The following is a 25,951-nucleotide window of genomic DNA, read 5'->3' on the forward strand; positions in this document are numbered from 1 at the left end:
AGCGGCGTTATATCATACGGTAATACATACATTAATTGTAATAGGAAATGGGCGTTAAAGAAAGACAAAGTATAATTAACCACGAAACGAAATACCGTGTTCTTTTGGCTTTTGTATAGCAAGTAAAGTAAAAGTTTTACCACCTCGACCGAGAATACTTGAAGTGTTTGGCATTGGCGTCGTTGCATAACCCTACTCTTGTCACACTTTTGTGTTGTGAAAGTAAGCCAAGAGTGCAACCGGAAGAGAATTACATGTTAGTGTGTGTGTGAAATAATTTACTTGAAGGCGTCCATGACATTACTTAACACAAGCACTTAAAGATTATATCGTTTCCTTTTTTTTCTTTTTTTTTTTCTGAAATTCCTGGCGACATGGCACAGCTTAGTGAAATAATGCACTTTTTCTCTGTAAGTGGTAGGTTTTATTGTAGAATGTTAGCTTTGGTTCTCGAGTATCTGTATTTATAGGTGTACTCCGTTGAGTAATTCTACATGACAGTAACAAAATATGGCAGAATGGTTTTTAATACAGCTCCGAATATCAGATAGTAGTGAACTGTCGCTTAGTAAAATTTGAGTGGTAGAATTGCTCACAAGGAGAGAATTTCCGTAACCACTTCAGCCCTTTCAATTTGAGACCTAGAGTTGCATGGGATCGAAAAAAAAAACTTCTTTTTGCCTGTTTTTTTAAAAATCGAAAATAAAATGAAAATTTTTTGAGTTTTACGTCCCACGATTATGCCGGCTAGGCTAAAGTAGACGACGATGATGAGAAATGAATTTAAATGGTGGAATGAAGAAAGTGGGAGGAAACGGAAGAATCCCGAGGAAACCCATGCACACGGTGTTTGTTACCACAGTTTAGTGTGGGGGGTACCAGTACTTTTCACCTTCGTTTCTCATAACACGAAAATACATTTAATTACTGCATTCTGAAGAGAAAATCCAGAAAGATTCAGTTGCATATATTCTGAACAAACTTAGGTAAGTGAAGTTTCTAGCTTCACTGTGGGGAGGTTACGGGTTCGAATCTCGCTCCGTTATTTATCCTTCAGTTTTAGGCGGTGGTTCCTTGTAAATAAATCCCATTTCCAACTTACAAAATCCTACCTAATCTCATTGTCTTCAATGTGAAATGTTATACGGAGTTATATCTGAAAGTAACTAATGCAAATTAGTAACTTATTTTCTACGAACTTAAAATTTTCATCACTGAATTCTGTCAGTCTGTGTTATTTGCGAACTTTTGAATTTTGAGCCCTTCATTCGATAGAACACCAAAAACTATCGGAGAAACTCTAATTTTTCGCCTCACTCTTACCGTTCACCAAATATTGAAAAGAAAAAAAAAGTTCCGATTTCGAGAGATTTAAGGAGCCATACCTCGGGAACTGTAAGTCAGAGATGATATTTTGCAAATTTTTCAATTTTGAGCCCTCCGTTTTGAGCATGTCTTCGTAAAACAGCAGCATCATTGTAGAACGTTTTAACAGAATTCTGACACAAACCATGTAGAAAAAATTTAGTCCTCAAGGAAATTATAAATGGATAGATATATTACAAGATTTGTTTAATGAGTATAGTAACAAAGTACAGAGAACAATTGGTATGAAACCTATAGAAGTTAATAAGAAAAATTAATTCTTTTTAATTCGTTTTGGCAATGCTCTTGGAGCATTTGGTTTTTTGTTACTGGTAGATTCGTCACATCTGCAAGGGGTTTTTGGTTTACTGTCAGACCATAGTTCATGGTGGTCAACGTTGTACCCGTCAGCTTTCTCGGGTTTTTAAGTCTCCTGGCACATTCTCATTCCACCAACTATTTTTCATTAATCGTCCCAACTTTTTAGCCTTTAGGGCATAAATGTATGACGTACAGTTTCGTTTCCTAAAGTACACAGTAAAAAATCGAATGTTTATTTCTCGTGAAGCGCTTTGAAGCTTTTTGTCGTTAATTGTCAACTTACGATTTTTTTTTTGTAAGTGTATATACAGTATCATTTTATGTTTAAAATGGCAAACCGCATAAATTGTTCTCAGTTAATACATTTGTTTACTTTTTAAAAAAAATGCATTGATATGTATTTATATCGTTCCCCTATGAAGATTTACCTTGGTACCTGTTGTGCGGAAACATATGTCGCCAGGCAATCCGTAATATTCATGGCTCATTGTGGTGAAATTGTCACGTACGTAATGTATATGGATATCTGCCGAGGCACGTCCCTTGCAACCAAGATTAATTATTACCTGTTGGGGTGAGGCTCAAATGGTGGTTTTTCAAACTTAACCAGTTTAAATATTGATTTTGGTTTAAAAATAACTTGTATATGTTAATAATTATTCTAGACTCTCCATGTGGTATAGTTTCTCAAACTGTGTTCCAGGTCTTTTGTTGCACCATTGAAAGTCGAAGTTCAGTACATCTCGTTTAAGTAAACTTCGGTCAATTTGTAAAATTGACTCTGATTGGTTGTCGGCTTTTGTCTCTAATCTTCGTTTAACAAATGAAGAAAGCATGGCGCGTGCCGGTCTTTTTGACTTTCGAGATTGTGTGCATAAGGTTGTGAGTAGCCTAGTTTCAGTGATTATAATTGTAATGGAAAAAATAATGAAACCACGAGCAAAAAAATGTTCGGACACGAGAAATGTATTGTAATTTCAAGTGGAAAAAATACAAATAATAATAATAATAATGAATGTAGACTGACTGACACTTGAATCAACGGAGTTTAAACCCCCAAATTCGGCCGTTCAAGTTAAAGTTTGTCCCACCATTTGACCGAGACTTAACCTTGAACGTTATTGGTGCAACAGACATTTTCACCGAGCTTGGTTATGACGCTCGTTCAACAGTTGAACTTCTTTGGTGCACACGACCATTAGTGTTAAAAAAGTAACCAAGATCAACGAAGTTAAACTTCGAAAATCTGCTGTTGAAGTTCATCCCTAATCTCTTTCCAGCCTTAGAAAAAAGTGGATGTAAACAAACCCACCTGACTACCAGTAGATCGATGACCAGTGATTGGTTGTTGGTCTCACTGCACTAATATCCTACCGCAATATAATCCCTACTAAAACGATAATTTCAAATGAAAATATCCGAATTTATCCTGTACTTAGTGATAATAAACGTAATATATATAATATTTAACAGACGTAGCTTTATTTCAACCTCACCCGTCCTTGGACATATAGTATTTACTGCGCATGCGTATGCGTTCGCGCGTCGACTCCTTCATTTGAAATTGTAGAATGCAGTGTGTTCCATGGCGAAAAAGTGTTACAATAATGCACCTTCCTCTCGTGTTGTAAAACACAAAAGAGAACGTCAGGAACAGAGGCAATTTCGTTTATATAACGATTTAAGAAAATATGTATTTCCAACATAACAGTAGTCAGTGTCAGTGCGTTAATTATATACCAACCAAAAGAGCCTTACACTTCGGAAATTATGCGACGACAATAAGCTAGCAGATCATCTTGCTGTTTCTCTCTCTCAGTGCTGAAGTACGCGTGAACCGTGGAGTAATACATTTCATTTTGTTTACATCTACTTTGTTCCAAGGCTGGAAAGACTTTAGTTCATCAACATTTGATGGAGACTTCAAACGTTAAACTTCGTTGGTACATATCGCTGACGCTATATCCTTGAGATGCATTGTTGAGAATCTGATTCTTCTCGTGCAAAGAAAGGATATTGTACTATTTTAAAATATCATTTTATGAATAGTATTAGATTTGATGTAGAGGATTTCTTTAACGACAATTGATAATCTCGTTTTGAGCTGGCCATTACTGTCGCTCTTAATGTGTAAACGACACACTGCTTATTCATCCGCCATCGATGCAACAAATCATTGCGTATAGTGACAAGAACCAGTCACACCTCTAGCAGTGTTAGCAATTACAATGCTAATTTTGCACAAGCTGGTCTGTCAATCAAATATTAAGTCCGCATAATTAAATCATTTGTTCCATTGCATCTACGTTACATTCACGCTAATCAGTTAATACATCGTGTGCTAAAAATATTCCTCGTTCAGATCAATAGTATTGCTTACGAGACGATCCTGTTTTTTTTTTTCTCGTCTTGTAAATTTTGTTGGTGTTGACGTGTCTTGATTTTCGAAAAATATTTTTGTCTCGTCTCGTCTCGATATTTTTCTAGTCTTGATTCGTAAATTTGTGCTTTTTTTAAAATTTTATTTAGAAGTTATCAGAATTCGTCTAAGCCAACATGGCCCCCTGCACAAGAAATAAATACGATGGATGACCTAATACTATGTACGAGGGCTACCCAAAAAGTACCAGACATTTTGGCCTATCGCGACAGTGAGAGGGGCTAGAGTAGCTATCTTGGTATCAGAACGTTGCCACACTTAGTACTCATCCAGCTGTGGTAGCGTGAGAACTGTGGCGCTCTTACTGTTCTTTCTGTGACGTGTTACAATGTGCGCTGCAAGAGAAAATCCCGCCTCTTGTGAGGTGAGCTCTGATTAGTTTTTTTTTTTTTTTAAAAAAAAAAAGCTAATAGAAGTCCATCGCCAACTATGTGAAGTATACGGACATGCAATAATGAGTGATTTTCGAGTGAGGCAATGGGGCATTAATTTTAAAAATGGTCCTTCCTATGTACAGTCCGCAGCAAAAAAACCTGCAACATGAGCATGTAAGTTTATTGTGAAACGACGAAGTCTTTTGCTCCAAAATAAGTGTGCAGGGAAGGACGCAGAAGTTTCTCCTGGAGTGATTCGTGCCACTTAGACGTTTTGTTGATTCCCTGGGCTGTTAGGCGTAGTTTCACACATGCTTATGTTGCAGGTTTTTTTGCTGCGGACTGTACACGATAAGGACCACAGTGGTAGACCTAGCCTTGTTTGAACTCATGAGGCAAATCGACGAAAAATTCATACAGATCTTCTCAGCAATGAAGACGTGGCTCGCTACACAAGCGCTTTGATACTGACGCCGAACTGCATGGCGGTGTAAGCCAGTGATAGAAATCGCAGGCGACAGATTTCTCCTGCAACGGTATTGGAAAACTTGTGCCGCTATGATAAATGCCGTAATTTGCGTGGCATTTATGTAGAAAAATAGTATACAAAATTTACCATTTTTCTTTTACTTGTTTTAATAAGTGAAAGGAGATAATTAAATGCAACTTTCCAACAATCATAGATAATGTTATTCTATAACAAAAAAAAAAAAAAAAAAAAAAAAAAAAAGAACATGTTCCGTGTTGCCATCCATACAAATTGCAGTGTTGCCACAATAACAACGACCTTAAAATCTGAGTTAAAGCAGCGACTAGAGGAACGATCTCAACTACATTTGGTTACGTATCATGTTGTTTTGGTTTCCTGTGAACTACTTTTAGATAACATTATTATTTAGTTTTAAAAACTGTATCTTAAAACTATTTTGTTTATTACAAACTAAGTACAACTATTATTTAAAAAGTAGTTCACAGGAAACCTAAACAACGTGATACGTAACCAAATGCAGTTGAGTTACTTACTTTAGTCGCTGCCTTAAGAGTCTTCATCCCGGCAAAATTAAAATACCGCTAATTATGTGTTATTTTCAAATAGATAAAAGATTTTTGAAATATGGAACAAGAGCGCCCTAGACAATATTATTTTGCTTGAGGTATCGTTATCACAAGGCACACCTAGTGGCTTTCCGTTTTCAGCTGTTTAGAAACGCGAAAATAAATGCCGAATTCCAAGTGGCTCGAAATCGAAAGCAGATAAGTGAGTCGTGATAACGGTTTCTCATGTAAAATAATATTGTGTAGGGCGCTCTTGTTCCACATTTCGATTATCTTTTATCTATTTGAAGATATCACATAATTACTGTAAAATTAGCGGTATTTTAATTTCGCCGGGATGAAGATACTTAACTTAGATCTTAGGATCGTTGTTATTTTGGTAACATTGTAATTTGTATGGTAATTTGGACGGAACATGTTCATATTTTCTGTTATAAAATAACATTATCTATGATTGGGGTAAGTTGTATTTCATTATCTCCTTTTACTTACGATAAACAAGCAAAAAAAAAAAAAGTATTTTTAGAAAGGCAGGCTCTTAAGAGTGTATCAATTTAGTTTGTTCATTTGCTTCTTCTTCTTCTTCTTCTTCTTCTTCTTCTTCTTCTTCTTATTATTATTATTATTATTATTATTATTATTATTATTATTATTATTATTATTATTATTATTATTATTATTATTATTATTATTATTATTATTATTATTATTATTAATAATGGCGGGGTGACTCAGTGGCAGAATTTGTTACCCACAAGACGAGAAGTAGTCTATATTTACAAATTCGGGAAGGGAAATTTCTTGAATCTCGTTGGCGACACAAGAACACCTAAGTCTTAGATCTCAGACATTGTTCATAGTATGGAAACATACTATGAACATAATTCATAGTATGGAAATTATAAATTGATCAAGTAATTGTACGAACGCAATGAAGAACTTTTATTAACGTTTTCATGATACACAAATCATTGCACAATATATTACAATAATAATTATGGTTTAAATGATGTTACATCACGCCTTTTGTGCACCTTTTGACGCGGAAGGACCTGGTAACTTCTGGATAAAATTTTTGAAGAAAGTCATAAATTTTGTACATACATATCGCACCTTTGCTACAAAAGTGCCACAACTGAAAACAGTTTTAAATAAATCGCATTTGAAAGTGTTGGTAATACATGCACTTTAATGTTATTCATTAGTGTAACTAGCGCTCCCACACAGCTTCTTGTAAAGCTAGAGCGATGATTCTTATATTGCCGGATAGAATACAGGCTCACAAATCCGAACATTTCCATAACTTAAAAATTAACATTATTTGAGTTGTGGCACTTTTATAGCAAGGGTCCGATATACAAAACGAGACGAGAAAACCTCTCTTCTCGTCTCATGGGGAACACTAATGGCTGGCTTATCTCTGGTGCGAGGAGTTTCTTGATTCGATCCGAGGCATTGAGAGTTTGTGGTGAAAAAGTTTAAAATTTCCTTTGACATTCTTATTGCACCACAAATTCTTGGCATTCATTTCCATTAATCATTCACTTTCCTTAGCTAAATGATAGATCGATGGGACGTGAAAGAAATCAACGAAAATTTCTGATATAAATATACGAGGGATGATCGAAAAAAAGGTTACAAACCCTATTGTGGCTTATGTGTGAGACATATTTGGAAGATGAACACACCTGATGATAACGGGCACACTCAGCAAAAGTCCTCGATGTAATCACAGTTTGTTCCACAGCTTATCACAGCGGCACATAGTTTTCTATATCTTTTGCATACAAATCCGCATTAAGTTTTCGTAGTCACCGTGAGGCAGAGGTTTTGACATAATCACATGCCAAGTGATGATGGCCAGCCCTTTTTGCTTTAGAACGCGGAAAGGGTGAAAGTCATTGGGGCTAGGTCAGGGCTGTCGAAGGGGTACTCCAGTCGTTCCAAGCGTAACGTCAGTGGTTGAGGTATTGGGTCTACCACTGTGTCCAGGGTTGTCATTAACAATGTTGGTCTGCCTTTCTTTGAGACCACTTGTTTAGAAATTTAGCCCTCCCCCATACACCTGTACAATCCGCCTATGAATGCCAGCAGGTGTAGTGTTTTTGGCCCACAGAATCGCACCACCGATCTCATTTCTACTCTTTACCAATTTTCCAGACGAGTCAGCATTTTTAAGAGTCTTCATCCCGGCGAAATTAAAATACCGCTAATTTTACAGTAATTGTGATATCTTCAAATAGATAAAAGATAATTGAAATATGGAACAAGAGCGCCCTAGACAATGTTATTTTGCGTGGGGTACCGTTATCACAAGTCACCTAGTGGCTTTGTTTTCATTTGTTTAGAAACGCGAAAATAAATGCAGATTTTTCAAAATGGCTCGAAATCGAAAGCAGATAAGTGAGTCGTGATAACGGTTTCTCATGTAAAATATTGTCTAGGGCACTCTTGTTCCATATTTCGATAATCTTTTATCTATTTGAAGATATCACATAATTACTGTAAAATTAGCGGTATTTTAATTTCACCGGAATGAAGGCTCTTAAAGTCCGCTTTTCGGGTATACACAATCAGAATTCTTCAAACCTGCACCAAGACAAACATGTTAGTAATCTACAAATAAATTTTCGTTAAGTTACAGTGAACAACGTAAGTTTTGTAACTTTCTTCGATCATCCCTTGTATTCGATTTTTTTCTGTAGATTAATAACAGAGTACGGTAGGACAACATAGATATGTGTTATAATGCTCTAGAAGTTTGTAATGGTAATATAATTTAATTAATGTGCAGAATATACCCGTGTGAGGTGGGCTTTTAGCTGTTTTACTCAGTTGAGTAATTCTCTTTCGTGGAATACTGAATTGTTGGTGCTAAACGTAGTGGAAATACTCATGCAGAGTGATTGGACAGAAGAGATACTCATGGTGTGTAGTTGAGTAGTTAATTCAATTATTAATAGTACTTAATAAACAGACTCTCAGTGTTATGTCATTTATATTACAACGAACCTATTATTGTTGTTGCAGGTGTATTTGTTCTAATGTTGCAAGAAAGAGAGCTTTTGACTGACAAAGAAGGTGGATCATAAAGGTATGTTAATTTCATTTTCCTCCTAGTTCATTGTTCTCTTTTTCTATCTATCTATCTCCGTTCTTCTTAGAAAGAAGAAAAAAAGGCTACTGAACTGAGCCATTTATTACACTCTGTGTTAGAGTCGCCTCTTGCTTTTATAGGCAATAACCAATTGATGCGTACTAAGTTAAAAGCGCATTTTATAGAGTTTCAGAAAGGACGTCAGGTCAGATCTTCCAAGTTAACGTGTGTACTGTTTCTCGATGTATTGAGCGATTGTCGAGTCGTTGCTGTTGAGTTTTCATGGAGTTACTGGGTTAGGACAGTGGTTCCCATCTGGTATGTCGTGCAGTCCCATAAGGTATGTCCCAAAAGTTTAGAATTTAATGAATGAATTATAATAAATGTTGAAACAGACTACCAGTCACCGACTTTAGCGGAGGCAGCAATGGCCAGTAGTACATAGTCATTGTTTCATAGGAAGTCTTACATTATTTGACTAGCGAGGCCGCGGTGGCTCAGTGGTAGAGCATTCACCTCTGGTGCACTGGGTCCCTTGTTTGATCCCACCTCACGCTGTTTTGTGGTGGACAAACACCGTGTGCATTGATTTTCTCATGGTTCTCCCGTTTCCTCCCACTTTCTTCATTCCACCATTTCATTCATTTCTTATCATTGTCTCCTTTAGCCTAGCCGGTATATAATCGTGGGACGTAAAATCTAAAGCTTTCATTACAGTTTGAGTATTTGACTGGTGTACACAAAGGGACTTTCGGGGTTATAACTGCCTTGAGCAACATCTACTGTTAAGATATATGTCTTGAAATGATCTGAAATTGAACACTTGAACCCCCCGTTAATGAAACTGCCTACGCCATTATTATTTATGTTCTAATTAAAAAATAATCAATGTCACGATAACGTAGACATGCAGTAAAGTGTCACCAGCAAAATAAAGAAAAGGGGCTAGGAAATCCGTGAATTAAGGTGGTTGGGAGGGAAGGCAGTTTTTTGTTCCTTTACAGGGTTGCCAGAATGTACAAGTCTGTACATGTAATCCTTTTTTTTTCTTTTCGGTTTTTGTTATATAGATTGCTTAAGTAATTGAGATCTGGAAATTGAAATGAAAACGCCAGGAAAATGGACACACTTTGTAATTAGATCCGATACTGATGAAATTGGTGTATGACGTAGTGAAGTTTTGTAGAAAAGAAAAACCCTACACTGTAAGGGTATTAATGTTAATAATAATTCCCCGATGACATACGCCAGTGGTTCCTAATCTTTTTAACTCTACACACCAACATCGTGTCACACTTAGTATTTTATTACCTCGTATTATAAATTAATGTAAGCTGATTAAATTTGTATAGTGACTATGTAATACTGAGCATTATTTATGCCACTGGAGACGTTGACTCGTACAATCTATCTCAGAATTGGTTTTAATTAAATTATTAAATGCTTTATGATTTTTCTAAATTCTAAAATTTCTCGACACAGCATGTGGGACTGCGTGATATCTCAGGGCACATGCTTATGGTGGACAAGAATATCTCTGTAGGTTTTTTCTTTGCTTCTCATATTTTCATTCATTCTATTAACTTTTTTTTTTTATATCAGTTGTATCATTTATTAATAATTACCAACTTTTTACTATAAGCTTTCATACAAGTCAGAGGGTTCTCAACGACCTAGAAAATGTGGTATAATCCGGGAATTTAGCTTACTCGTGTAGTCTTAGAAAAGTCAGAATTTTATGAAAAACTAAAACGTCTAAAAGTCAGAGAATTTACAACTTCTCAGAACCCTACTTCTCTTATTTTACCCAGCTATTTGGTAGAGTATTTTATAAAATACATTAAGTTAGTCTGTTTTTCAGAACTTCTGTGCACACAAATATGTATAGATTTAGAAATTGTGACCTGGAAAACTTAAAAAGTCAGGGAAATCGAGCTCGCTGCTCCCAAGTAGAAACCCTTGAAGCCAGCCACGTTGTTATGTTCTTTGTTGTCGATTTAGCGAACAATAAATACCTTCTTTGAACAGTAGTCTGAAATTACGTACGAAATATTGGAAGACTTGTTGGGTTTTCTGTAACATTTTGAAGTTAAAATTGGAGTATGCCGGCTAATTAACACTTCAAACCACTATTTCCATTTGTGGTGTGGTGGAACAGTAAATGCAAAGGAGGAGGCCGTGGTAATTTCGAGAAGTGTTGTCAGTGTTAGGAGTGGTGCATATGCTCGACTATCCTTTCTACCATCGATATTCTTATTCGCTTGCCAACATTGTTCCAGCAGTGGGAAGTTGCTGTGCTCTGTATATTTTATTTGTTTGATTTACTAGGAGTTGTTGGAAGTAGTAGTGTTAATATTAGAGTAATTCATTGATCGAATTGATCTGTAACTCCGAAAACTTTTCCCGTGGCTAGTGTTATTGGAATAATGTAGAATTAACTATTATTAGATATTGAAAACTAATGCTTTTAACAGCACTAGTAGAAACAAGGTTAGAATAGAGGAAGAAATGACAATTGGAAGAGGTTTGACAAGAACGTTGTCTTTTCGCTAGCAATATTTAATATCTGTCTAGATCTAGAAGAAATAGTGAAAAAGAGCTTACAAAATGAAGACTGCATTTCAGTAGGAAGTAGAATAATTAGTTATGTACGATTTGCTATGATAATGGTGATGGTTGCGGAAGCTGAAATCTAAATCAATGGAAAACTTGAGGAAGGGCTGTGAACACTATGGGAGAAAAATGTGTGTTAGAAAGACAAAAGTCGTGGTGATCAGAACGAAGCAATCGGTGTCAACTATAGAAGTAGGAGGGGAGAAAATAGAACAGGTGGCTATCTGAATAGGTAATACCTGGGTAGTAGTATTAGTGATGATATGAAGTGTTAACGTGAAATAAAAGCAATGATAGGAATGGCGAAGAAGCCTTTAGGAGGAACAGAAGTCTATTTTGTGGGGTCTTGAATAAAGTTGAGAAAAACTCAGTGGAGTATTGTTTTGCATGGGTCAGAAACTTGGATATTAAGCAAAAATGATGAAAAATGACTTGAAGCTTTCGGCATGTGGGCGTGGAGAAAAATGGAGAGAATTAGCTGGATCGAGCGGGAAATGAATGAGAGGATGTTAGAAATGATGGGGAAGAAAATAATTATTTTTGATATTAAGAGGAGGAAGAGAAACTAGTTGGGACATGGACTAAGAAGGAACTGTCATGAGGGACGTGCTAGAGGGTATGGTGGCAGGAAAGATAGGGAGGGAGCGAAGGATGTTACAATTAATGGACGAAATCAAAATGGAAAAATCGTACGTGAATACAAATAGGTTAGCGGAAAATCATGGAGTATGGAAGCTTTCCAGTTGCGGTAAGCGACCTGCCAATGGTGGCAGAATACCTATGGTGATGATGATGATGACGATGATTAGAAACAAGGTACACTCATGTCCAAAATTAATGTCACATATCTATAACTGTCTTCTTGTAAGAATATAATTTGATAATGATTTTGCCGAGTACTTTTAATATTGATACTATGTGTATAATTGGGAAATGTATCTTTATGGTAAATTTTATAGGAAAAGAATTATGAATACGAAAATTAGAATGAGTAAACCAAAATTTTGCTAAATGGACAAGAAAGTTTTATTTTCGTTTTATTGTTCTTATTTACTGCTCTTGGCATGAAATTTGCCATATACTTGTCTTTATCTATTATACATATACTAACATAAGAAATACCGGGCGAATTAGTTATCAAATTATATTCCTAGAACAACATATTTATAGACATGCGACAATAATTTTGGAGATGAGTGTACATAACTCTTTTGAGCATCAAATTGAGTGCTGTAATGAGAAACAAATGGAAAATTTGAAATTCATAAACTTCGAAATTGATCGTCCAATTTTACATTCAGTTCGATTTAGACACTTTTTTATTTCTGGTAAATACTATACATTATATCTACATAACACCGCCAATGTCTAAAAAAAAAATGCGATAAAAATATTTTTCTTTCCTTACGTACCACATTACCATTCCTAAATATTTTGACGTCAGTGATTCTTAGTGTTCCGGGTTTTATGTAACTAAACACTGTTACAGGAAGTTAGGCGACTGCCTCCATCGAAGTCTTAGAGAATTAATTTGTGTTTAATAATAATTTATTTTCGTGGAGGCGTGGTGATATTTTCTATCACGGAGTTTGTCCGCAGTTCATAAGGCTGAAGTAGGATTTACAGCTGATAAGAAAAAGTTCATTGCGCTACTATCAGTGACATTTAAGCAATGTGCAATGTGACCTAATACATGTACATGTTCAGAGCATAATGTGGTATATTTCTGTTTTCAAGGTAATAAATATTTTTTTGGCGTGGGGAGAGAAATTGATAATTTTAATAAACTTAACCATATTGAGCTTAACGATTTAGCCTTTTCAGGACAACCGGCTCAGGGGCTGAGCCAACAGTTGAAACCTCCGTAGCTCGGCTCCTAATTAACCTAGAGAGATGATTTAGGTGTCGATCTCTTCAGGAAGAACGAAACTTTCCAACGGTGTGCCTTTCATCCACATCGGGTGTACGGCAACGTAAGGGAAGGGGGGGAAGTTCCACTCCCTCACAGCATTTAGGGGAAATGTCCCCCCAAACGAGCCACAAGCATAAAAGGTGGTATCAGTAAAGATAAACGAACATAATAACTAGTTATGTCTGGCGCATATGAGAGAACTTGCGTACGACAAATAAGTGTTGCTATATTACCACAAAATGTACTTTTTCCATTTTTTTCTTTTAGTTTTGGGGGTTGGACACGGGGGTGGGGGGCTCAAAAGTTACCTGATTGGAATCTGTCCCATAAACTTTCCAACGAGGTATGGCTTATATCGCTGTTACAATTAGGGACGTCGCTAGGGTTGCCTACGTCAAGGTAGACCAAAATATTTCGAAAAATATATCCAGGATGATTCTCGTAAGAAACACGTTCGGATTTTTTTTTCTCACTTGGTATTGAACTTTCACCTTTGGCGTACATGTGAAAATATTTTTTTTTTCCTGCTTTCGAAAAGTGTTTGCCAGCCTCTCACAAATTTCCAAAAACAAAAATTCTCATTAAAAAAAATCTACGGCTTTTCCAAGGGGGGCATAAAAGTTAGCTCGTTGGAATCTGTTCCATAAGCTTTACAACGAGGTATCGTTCATTTCCCTGTAAAAATTAAAAGAGCGTACTAGGGCCGCCAATCTAAAGATATACGGTTTTCGTGAAATCCCTGTCGGTCCTGAAAAGATGCTTGCGATTAACTATATCTACTACAGATACGCATATTAACAATAAGATTTAATTTTTGTTATAGGATACGAATATATGTCTCTTTAAATCTCTATTAGCTTATAATATTTAATATTCTGCTATATTATCTATTCGCTGTAGAAAAGCAGCGTTAGGAACCGGAAATTAACTGAATAGGATAAATAATTATAAGAAGTTACATTATGATGTGTGATCACTATTTTCCAGAGAGTCTAGAATTGAAAAGTACAAAATTGTTTCTGTTGTGTGCACGAGAGAAGAGAAATATTCTTATCTCCAGAACCACGAGAAGTGCACCTTTTAATTCGAGACGAGCAACAGTTCTTGTCTCATTTGTGAGAAGAATCTAGACGACACTTGAAGTTTCACGAGTCTCTAAAGGAAAACCTTGGACAAACACCGTGTGCATGGGTTTTCTCTATGTTCTCCCGTTTCCTTCCATTTCTTTCATTCTCATCATCACTGTCTCTTTTAGCCTAGCCGGTATAACCGTGGGACGTAAACTGATTTCATTTGACTTTTTTTTAAGCAAAAACCTCAAAACACTGTGTGTTACATGATCCGTTATATAAAACTATAAATTGAAATTTAACTAAATTTTTCAGTTTAACATCCCACAGTTATGTCCTTCAGGCTAAGGGAGATGTATGATTAAAGCAAGTGAATCATGATCGAAAAAATCGTAAAATGAAAATGTGGGAGGAAACAGGAGAACCCAAGAAAACCCATGGACGTACTTGGACGGGGATCGAACTAGAAACCTGATTGAAACTAGAAATTAGGGCATTGAAAGCAAGAGTGGTCTGGTACATTTTTGACGTTTTTGAGATATTGGTACCCACAGGTCAGAACAATGTAGAGTTATTTATTGGAAAAGTGGTATATGCGTATCGCAACTAAGAAGCTATACACAAAAGTATTCTAACATCACATATTCTAATCATGAGGTCATTTTTCTTAAAATAATACTTTTGTAACATAATCACTTCAACTGATAAAGTAAATTATTTGCAAGTACAACGAAACAGCATTATCAGCGCTTAAAGATAAGCAAATCATTACACAGTATACTCCAGTTGAACGCTTTTGTCTAATATTTGATTAATTGTATAGTATTATTTGTGTTACATTACTTATAAGAAGTCAGAAATTGTCACTATCTTTGTATTTCACTCCGAAAAGTTGTCCTGTTAAACTTCGTTACTATATATAGTAGGTGTAGTTCTGTGTAGTGAGTTATTATTGTTTGGGTATATTGTAATTTGGTTTGTAAATAATTTTATTTGAAATATAGCTACAACCTTCCCAATGCGAAATCTCTTTGGCTTAGGTGTTAGGATGAAATAGTATTATTACTTTTACAAACCAAATAGAAAACGGTGTTTTGGGGGTGGTTCCACCAAATCTTTTTTTCTAGAATTTTCGGCTCTTGCCCCCTGTGGCCCCCCTGAATTTTTTAAAAAAATATGAATGCCACAAAAAATTAAAGTAGAAATCCTAGACAAAGTACTTTTTAATTCATGTCTCTATGCACAATAGAAGTGATGATATACGCTTTTTTCATACACTATAGACCATTAAAAATCATTTAAATGGCCCGCGGAATCGCGAAGCATACTTGGTGTTGGCGGGTGGTCGCAGGAGGGTTAAAGGTTTTGAGGTTTTCCCTTAAAAAAAAAAAAAATAAATGAAATCCTTTAGTTTTACGTCCCACGATTATGCCGGCGAGGCTACAGGATACAGGGATGATGAGAATGAATGAAATGGCAGGAAACGGGAGAACCCCGAGAAAACCCGTCGTTCTAAGGACCTTTTTCTTAATTCTCTCTCAACCCCCATGAGGAACAAGAATTTCAGGTTCAACTTTCGACTCTTGTGCATAGTGGTTCACCAGGTCATTGACATACATATGACAAAGGAACGTTTTGTTGCAAAGAGGTGTTCTTTGAATTGTAGTGTATCGCAGATTTATTTTCTATTCGAATTGAAGTATTTTCTGCGCGAAATGCGTCTGAACTGTGAAGTATGTTCCTATAAAGGAGGGTTCTGTCCCGTGATAATATACAAAGTTTAGCTCAGACCAAATCTGTCCATATTACGGAGTTACCCGTTGAGGTGGTTTCACTTTAAATTTAAACACTGAATCATATACTTATGGGAGAACATTCCAAAAGAAGGAAACAAATTACTGTATTATAATAAACTGTTTAATTATGAACATTGTTATTTACGTTTTCCGCTTAGAATTAATATTAAATAACTATATATTACATGGAAATTTCTAGAAAGTGATGTGACGGAAGTGAGTTACAAAGTTAACACTTTCTTAATTTTTAACATTCATAGACAAGGACCGTTAACTGGAATCATTACACAATGTCCTCTTATAAATAGTAATTAGCATCATTTGTGAACCAGATACTTGGATTGTGGTTTTCAGTGAATAAGCGAATAAAACAGTATATTCAGGAAAGCTGAAAGTTTGTTGATTAAATGGCGGTTATACTATAGTCGTCACAGTCCACTTTTATTATTATTATTATTATTATTATTATTATTATTATTATTATTATTATTTCTGAAAGGTGTGGTGTCAAAAATGTACACAGGATACTTCCAATTCTGTTAAAACCTAGATACAATCTCGAATTTTGCCAGTCTGTCGTGATTTCCCTTCCCCGCCTTCCTCGGTAGGTAAGGTTACAGTTTGTATTACCGGTTTCTAGGAAAACCAAAACCCGAAAAACCGACATTTCGGTTTTCTCTAAACCTGGTTCGGTTTTCTCCAAAAACTGGTTTCGGTGAAAACTTTTAGAAAACACTACTTTCTGTGGGAACTGATTCGATTTCCTGAGAACAACGAAACACTATTCTGGTCAGAAATAGAACAAATTAAAAAAAACAAAACCGGTTTTAAAGAAAACCGAAACATTTTTTTTGAAAATTTTCAAAAACCTGTTTTTGTGCCCATGGGCATAAAAAGCGTTTTTTCGGTTTTAGAAAAACCGGTATCGGTTTTCTTCAAAACCGGTTCGGTTTTTTACCTGGTCCGGTTTCGGTTTTCTTCAAAACCGATTCCGTTTTTTTTTTCAAAATTTGTTCTATTTCTGACCAGAATGGTGTTTAGTTGTTCTCCGGAAACCGAATTCATTTCCACAAATAGTTTTGTGTTTTTTCGAAAAGTTTTCACCGAAAACAGTTTTGGTGAAAACCGAACCGGTTTTGGATAAAACCGAACCGGTTTTCGGGTTTCGGTTTTTATAGAAACTGGTTTTCGGTTTTTATAAAAACCGGTTTTGCTTATCCCTAGTATAAACCAGGGATGGAAAATGAACCGATTCTTGTGAAAACGCTCCGGACAAGTTCCTATGGTTAGCATGTGTTCTTGGAGCCTGAACTGGTTCAAAAGCGGGCCATAACCGGTTCTTTTTCCATCCCTGGTATAAACACATTGAAATCTCGCTTCACCTAAGTCAGATGTTCCCTGGCCTTTCAACATCTAAGTTGGTTTTAATTACTATGTTTTTTTAAATTATTTATTAACGATACGTAATAAACTTGGGGGAAGAGAAATAATCTGGAAAAAAGTTTCACATTTTATTACCTTCCAGTCCATAAATAAAAACATAAGAAACAGTAGACTCAGATATGTATCCTATTATGAATATCAAATAGCATGTACACATAAGAAACGAAACCGTAGACGCTACAATTTCTTCTATGTGTAAACATTTGAAAGAAACAAAATCTGTTATTCCAAGCATAGGCGGCGCCAGGATTTTGGTAATGTGGGTGCAGGCTAGGATGGGACAACACATCCTAACATTGTTGCCAGAACGCTCTGCACTATTGAGCCTTAAGATCTCAAAAATAATCCTTAAGTTTTACAAATATATATATATATATATATATATATATATATATATATATATATATATATATATATATATATATATATAAATACAAGGTGTGATAGTAAGTAACTTATGAGAAGCTTAAGAAGTCACTCAAATATAACCAAACATAGGAAACAAGAAATATACAAAATAGAAAATATTATTATAGGAAATCTGTAAATTGAAGTTAATATGGTGGATGCAGCTGCACCCACTGTAGCGCTGCCTATGATTCCAAGTCTCTTCGCTAGTGTACAAATTTGGGTGTCCAGCTAATTATGAAGTCGTATAAGATAAAATTTGGAAACTGTAATTATTGTCATTTCTTTTTTTTTTTTTCCATTTTTGCTTTCTCAGTTTTTCTTCATTCTCTTCAGTAAAGTTTTTCAGTATTTTTTTAAAAGTAGAACTGTGTTAACAGTCGGACATTAGTGTGTGATTTTTTTTTTTTTTAAGCTTAACAATTTGAAACAGAGTTAAACAAGTGAAGATATATATTGAAATCGTTGATAGTTACCGAACTTAATTTCAATTTCATACAAAAATTGAGAGAATGTAGGTCCAGGTGCACACCCACTGGGGAGTCAGCAGATCGGGACCCCATCCCAGCTTCGTTAGTCAACATACATTTGTATACTTTCACAATGAAACTATACCTGTTTAACAAGGAAATGATTGATGTAGTGTGAAAATTTGATCTTACACTTCATCTGTACTATTTCTCTTATAAAAACAGTCTAGTTCTAACTGAAACGGGCTCACCCACGGGCGACCCATGAGGTCCAAATCTTCTCAAAACTTCCTAACTCAACATACATTTATACACTTTCTCAATAAAACTAAACTTGTTTAACAAGGAAATGATTGATGTAGTGTGAAAATTTGATCTTACACTTCATCTGTACTCTTTCTCTGATTAAAATAAAATCTAGTTCTATCATTTTTTTCCTGATAAGTGGAAGTATTTTACAATTACTTAGTCTTTTTGGATGCAGAATAATATCCATTCAGTACTACATAGACGTAGTTGGTTGTAATATTGGACCCCCCCTCCAAAGCTTGGACCCCCCTAACAGAAATTTCTGGGTTCGCGCTTCTACAGGTCCATTGCGATTAAATAAGTACCGTTGTCATTTGTGCTGGAGAAACAGGTTTGAGTCTTGGTGGGAGCATATATGGTTTGGAGCCAATAAGCCAAGTCACTTACTTATAGCAGAATAATGAAAAAGAACGTTGAACCCCGAACAAAAGAGAACCTGTTATTAACCTTCTTAGGCCAGTAGTCGACAGAATGACTATCGGCCGAGTGACATTCTAATAGTGGTAGTGGCACCAGCTGGTTTTATCGGCCATAGTTTTCAGACTTCTGTAATCAACCGTCTCAACCAGTACTTTCAATCAATAGTAGATTCTGTTCATTGAGGGTAGTTTCTTGTTCGTTCGACTCTAGTTTAAAAATGTACCTCCACACAACGTTATTTTGAAAAAAAAAAATGTAAACTGATGAAAATTGGATGGCTATTATAGAGAAAATATTCGTAATATTTCACGCCACGAGGGCCTTGTGGTGGACAAACATCGTATGTGTGTGTGTGTGTGTGTGTGAGGGGGGGTTCTCCTATTTCCTCCCACCTTCGTCATTTAACCATCTCTGATTTTCTCATCACCATCGGCTTTAGCCCACATGGCGTAACCATGGCACGCAATACTGAAATATTTAATTTACGTTCCTAACATAATGTTCAACGAACTTACAAAGTTCGTTACTGAATTCTCTAAGGCCTTTTGGGGGGGGGGGGCGCGGTGGCTCAGTGCTAGAGCGTTCACCTCCGGTGCTTGGGGTCCCTGGTTCGATCCCAGCTCGCGCCGTGTGGACTTTGTGGTGGACAAACACCGTGCTCGTGAGTTTTCTCGGGGTTCTCCCGTTTCCTCCCACTTTCTTCATTCCACCATTTCACTCATCTCTCATCATCATCGTCTCCTTTAGCCTAACCGGCATAACCGTGGGATGTAAAACTTAAAAGATTTCATTTCATTTCTAAGGCCTCTTTGTGTGTATGTATGTATGTATGTGTGTGTGTCTGTAACTTTTTTTTTTTGCTAATTTTTTAATTTTGAGCCCTTTATGCAATAGAGCGTCAAAAACTATCTCAAAGAAGTGACAGAATTTGTCGCGTCACTCTTACCGTTCCCAAGATATTGACACACACACACACACACACACACACACACACACACACACACACAAAAAAAAAAAAAAGTTCCGATCTCGGGAACAATATTTCGGGAACCGTAAATCCTAGAGAGATGATATTGGTGTTGATTAATACCAATATCGATTCAATACCAATAGCAGTTATTGCAAAGATCTTATAAAATAGTGGATCTGCCCTTACAAGAAAATCTTGAAGCCATACGTCACAGTTTCGCCACCCCTACTCTGCCCACTCCGCCCAATAGGATCGCAGTGTTTTGAGCCAACAATCATGGCGGAAACGAAAGTAGCCAATCAGACGATGGCAGAAACGAGAGTAGCCAATCAGACATGCCGATGCTCAGTTGTTTTTTGGCTTCATCGTTTTAATAGGATGAAGATACATATGGGCACATTCTCTATAACATCCTTGAGTTATTGATTCAATAATTATTGCGTCATTAGATGTCAGTAATTATTGCATCACTAAGTGATTCAATAATTATGCAATTTCATACAAATTTCGAAAGAGAGAAATATTTCTAAGTTTGTTGTGGCAATGCTCGTCGAGCATTCTCAACGGTTTCTTTTTTCTCCTAGAATTTCAGCTCCTTAAGGATGAGTCATACAATTGATACTCGAAGTAATTCTTCTATTATAGAATCGATAACATGTGCGTGACGATGCTTAGAAGCAACAGATCTAATAAATGTTGTGAAAGTAAGTTTTTCATGGTTTTGTATTCTTTTAAAACCATAAGAAAAGGAAAAAAGTCCCTGTATATATATAATGTGTGTGTGTGTGTGTGTGTGTGCGCACAGGAAGTAAGGAATGGATTGACGAGCTCTGCGTGACGGCCAAATAACAATATTTTTGTAAATGCTTTCGTTGGATCACGTCATGAATAAACCAGGAAACAGTTGTAGATAAGAAAGCGGAAAAAGAAGGAACTAAGAGATCCGCGTACCATATGCGAATGTTGAGTCATTGAGGAAAATTTTTGTTACCAACAAAATGTCAAAAAGTGCAAAATGGCTCAGCTTTCTAAACAAACAGCTCTACGTAATACAATGTCACAAGCGCATGTCCAATAACCATTAACAAAGAGCGACAAATATAGTTTTTTTTCCTTAAGCCAATGAACCGCACTATACATGTGTATGTCGTCTTGAGTGACAGCTTGCGTATTGTTTGCGTAAAAGGTTATTTCAGTGTTGTGTAAAAAGTGCGGAAAGTGTGTCCTGTGGTTTGTGTAATACACGTGTTAAAGGTATTATAAGTTAGGTATGTTAATATTTTGTATTAAATATTATTATTAAATATCCTGCCTTTTAATATGTCCTGGGGGGGGCGGTGGCTCAGTGGTAGAGCGTTCACCTCTGGTGCTTGGGGTCTCGGGTTCAAACCCTGCTCCCGCCAAGTGAACCTTGTGGTGGACAAACACCGTGTGCGTGGGTTTTCTCGGGGTTCTCCCGTTTCCTCCCACTTTCTTCATTCCACCATTTCATTCATTTCTCATCACCGTCTCCTTTAGCCTAACCGGCATAATCGTGGGACGCAAAACACAAAAATTTCATTTCGTTTTTTAATATGTCCTGGGACAAACTATTAAAAAAAAAAGGATGGAAATGTTTAATGCTTCTCGATCGTCACCTTCCCGTTGTAGCTTCCAATATTTTCTTCCATTTTTCAAATCATCGGGCAGTTGTGTTTTTTTTTTTCTTTCTTATTCTTCGCTTTCTTTCCATCTTCCCTTCTATGGCAGTATGGAGAACACAATTTCGTCGCAAGATGTGTTCAGTCCAGTTGGCCTTCCCACGAAAGATGCCGGCTAGAATTGTCCTCTCTTATCTTTTAAAACATCTTCGTTTGTTACTTTCTTTCTCTCCCCGTTTTATCTTCATCTTTCTCCAACTACATTTCGAAGCGCTCTAAATATTTCTTCTCTAAGTTTCGTAATATCCAAATCTCTGAACCATACAGTCCAATGCTCCATATATATATTGCACATGGCAAACTCCTTCCTTAGTCCGATGTTGAGACTGCTAGTTACGTGATTTTTTTTTCTTTCTTATTGAATGCTTTGGTTATGGCTATTCTTGACCTGATCTCTTTAAATAAAATTAATACAGTTAGTGTTGCCCACAGGATAAGACAATTATTTCTCATTTCGTCTCGATTCTCGAAAAAAAGTTATCATATATTTCGTTTTGTAAACTTTGGGCCGCGGTGGCTCAGTGGTAGAGCGTTCACCTCTGGTGCTAGGGGTCCCGGGTTCGATTCCAGCCCCCGCCAAGTAAACTTTGTGGTTGACAAACACCGTGTGCGTGGGTTTTCTCCGGGTTCTCCCGTTTCCTCCCACTTTCTTCATTCCACCATTTCATTCATTACTCATCATCACAGTCTCCTTTAGCCTAACCGGCATAACGTGGGACGTAAAACTTAAAGATTTCATTTCATTTTGTAAACTTGTGTACACAATCTATGCTCTGATTAAAAAGAAAAACCATTACAATTTTGTGCGATCATGCTTCCGTTAAGCAGTACAGGCCAAGACGTACAATAGATTCGTGTTCGCATAGCATCAACATTGAATACTCATCGGTATAGCACGGCACTCTACATCAGTAACGTTAAAACAAACATTATGAGAAAAATAGTATAGGCCAGATTTGTCACTGCCTTTCTTCTGGTCAGATGCGCGCGCTTTGGAAAGTTGACTCTTAACACTAAGTCATAAAACCTAAATATAGATAGATATCGACCTGCGAATTGTTTTAAAAATGTCAATCATTACTCAATATTTTTCTCGCTTTGCATCCCTATCTAACATGAAAAATAAGAGAGATTATCACTAATCAACTTTTTAGATATTGTATTGCAATAGTATACACACTTTGGCTTAATTTTATTTTTTATTTTAAAATTCAAAAAAAGTTTTTTTGAATGCAAACTTTCCCAACATTGGCACCAAATATACCATTGGCATTGGTATTAATAGCTGTATAAGTTTCAACTTTGTATTTTTTTTATAATTCAGAACTTATGACGTGATATATTAACGCTACGTTAGAATTTGCCATTAGCAAGATTTCACTGTTTCAATTTATTTCAATGCTTGAAAATTCCTATTCATATTAGAAAAACATATTATTTGATAGAAAATACAATGTTCTACAATAATCTATCCATATCTAGTAAATAAAACTTTCTAAAATTCAGGATAAGTTTGGCAACAATGGGCATAAGGAAAAGCATTGCCATTTACTCCTGTACTGCAATCTAAGGGTGAGACGCTCTATAGAAGTTCTTAGAACCCTTTCACGTCACAAGAGGTCCACGGAAGGTGTAATGCATCATCATTTAAACAATATTTATTATTGGAGTATATTGTGTAATAACTTACATCTTTTAAACGTTAATAAATGTTCTTAATCGTGTTCGTGCATTCACTTTGTCATTTTCGTACTGCGAATCGTGTAACGCTAAAATAGATGTGAGAACTAATAGGAGTGAACTAGTGTTGTTTATGAGAATAGTGGAATTAGTCTCGTCTCGTATTTAAGAAGTTACTCAGTTTCGTTTTGAGACGAGACATTCCTCGCGTCATGTATAACAATAAAATACAATTTAACTTCGATTTGTTTCAGCAAAAAGATGAACTCATCGTTTCTTTCCTCCTAGTTCATAATTTGAAGTGTTTTGGGGTGTGACAGTTTTTCCTTCGTATTGGGATCATTGATATTATGTGTAGAGAAACTATAGTTTAAAAATTCAAATCATATTAAAGAGTTTATTGAAGCTTTGTCCAAAAGCAAGTTGAATCATGGGCAGGGGATAATCCGTGCAGTTAAGAAGGGAATCATAATGGAACAAGCTCTTTTAGTACTCGTTATTCCTGTGTCTATGATGCGAAATTCGGATTGGCAGAAATAGTGTCTCACCGTTGAGTATCCTATTATTATGTGCATTATTATATACAGGAATCTCTGACAATTTCCGTAGTGGACAGCTGACTTTGTTACGGCCTTTATAAATGTAATTTCTTTCGTTACCATAGCAACGAGAATTTGTTAGTTATCAATGGTTCTTTGAATGACACAAAATCCCCTCCTTCGATAGTGGCACGTTCCGCTTCTTTGCTTTTTCGTTTCTTTTACTTTCGTGAGTATTCCCTTTTATCTCTATTGGAAAAATTGTCAAAAAATACCATAAAATGGCACTTTTCCCCATAGGTTATCACTGCATAATGCATTGGAAAGATAGGAGGACATAATGCGATCTATTAGTTGAATATTCAGCTCTTAAATTTTATTGAATTACTTTGAATATTGTTTGTCTATTCAAAATATATTGGAAGCATATGAGATATATGGTAAAGCAAATGGATGATAGACTGATCTAGAATTAATGTAAAGATTTTCCACCGGAAGACAATACTGTACCAGTCATTTTATGTGCATCGAACTGTGCTGCCATCTAGTCCCACCGAACGTACTACGACTGGGCAAGTGGTGTAGAAACAACTCACAATTCCAGTGATGAAAAGCATAAGACCTTAGAACTTGAATGCACCTCATATATGTAGTGTTTCAACACAGAATCCATCAGAGTATTTATATTTATTTTGCAATGTATTGTAAAGAAAGTGGGTTGCGCGACTTTTCGTTGATCCTGCACGAAGAGGCTGACCTATGAAGTAGTATGAATTGGATTATTGTATAAGACCAAGTTGAACAGTGAGAGCAAAATTAGAGAAGCAACAGAGTTTACTTATACGTTGAGAATTAATAAATAAGTATGTATATTCTTTATCGTTGACGTTTCTTGTACAAACTCAAGCAGGTCACAATCCTTTAACAGTAAAAATAGCTTCGAAGTTAAAAAGTACATACGTCCAGAATATACGAAGTAATTTTATTGTTTATCGTGCGCTAGAAGTAAGTAGCTCGGTGCATTTTCAATTCGTTCTGTTGATCCTTATTGGATGCAGATAAACTGGTGTGTGAGCAAACAAGCGTTCTAGCTTTGTGCCTAAGTTTTTTTCTTCTTTTTAATCACATAATGAGAGAGACTGTTAAGTCTGACGTCACATTCGATGTTTGATGTGTTTTTGTAAAGTTCTGTGACAACTGTGAGTAGAAACAGTTGATGGGCCAATCACCTCGCTGCCTCACTCATCTCCTTTACCCCCTGCATTGATGTCGGAGGGCGTGGGATTCTCCGCGCACATGGTGCTGCTGAGATGAACTGAAAAACATTCATATTCCCCCTCTCACTTTTTTTCTTCCAATTCTCATAGCTCGTTATACACGATGTAATCACGTGACTTACACGAACAGTGTGTGTATGTATAGATGTTGAAGCTTGCCAGTTGTAATGGTTGGTGGAATCAAGATGGTTAGTTAGTAACAACGTTATTTTAGGTTTACTGGGCCTCTCTATTGCCAATAACACTGTCTTTATAGTTTTTGAGTGTTCCGCCTACTGGTAAATTCTAGTCCGTTTACCCAACGTAGCTAGGCGAGGTCACTAAGCCAGTAGTACAGGAGTAAGATGGCCAGTTTTTTCCCAATGGCTCAACAACGTATACTGAAAACTGGATTAATGAAAATATATGGGGTGTTCCAAAAATGGCGCTTACGGACCACAGAGCACTAATCTACAGGCCAAAATAAAGCAGAAGTGTTATGATGGTATGCCCTCCGGGGCCTCCTTCAGCCGCTATGGGGAATCAAAATTTCACAATGTGGCAACGTTGCAGATTAACTTGGGCGCATTTACAAATACAACAAGCAGTTGAATTGATTGCTACACGAAAAAATGATGCCAGTGTCAATCAATATAAATTTTAGCTGCCATCTGGAAAGAATCGGTATAACTATTTGATAGATTGGTAGATC

The 25,951-nt window shown here is 36.2% G+C and overlaps 1 protein-coding gene across 5 annotated transcripts in view; it reads left to right on the top strand.

Annotated features, from left to right (window-relative positions):
* Nucleotides 1-25,951, top strand: part of LOC145669547 (protein brain tumor-like) — a 229,349-nt gene that overhangs the window by 119,701 nt on the left and 83,697 nt on the right. For all 5 annotated transcript variants that reach the window (XM_081737735.1, XM_081737736.1, XM_081737739.1 and 2 more), the window contains exon 3: nt 8,587-8,650. The gene's annotated coding sequence lies outside the window, so the exon portion shown is untranslated. The remainder of the gene's footprint in view (nt 1-8,586; nt 8,651-25,951) is intronic.

The sequence above is a fragment of the Thermobia domestica genome, chromosome 14 (genome assembly GCF_964235325.1).
Source record: "Thermobia domestica chromosome 14, izTheDome1.hap1.1, whole genome shotgun sequence".
NCBI classification, from domain to species: Eukaryota; Metazoa; Arthropoda; class Insecta; order Zygentoma; family Lepismatidae; genus Thermobia; species Thermobia domestica.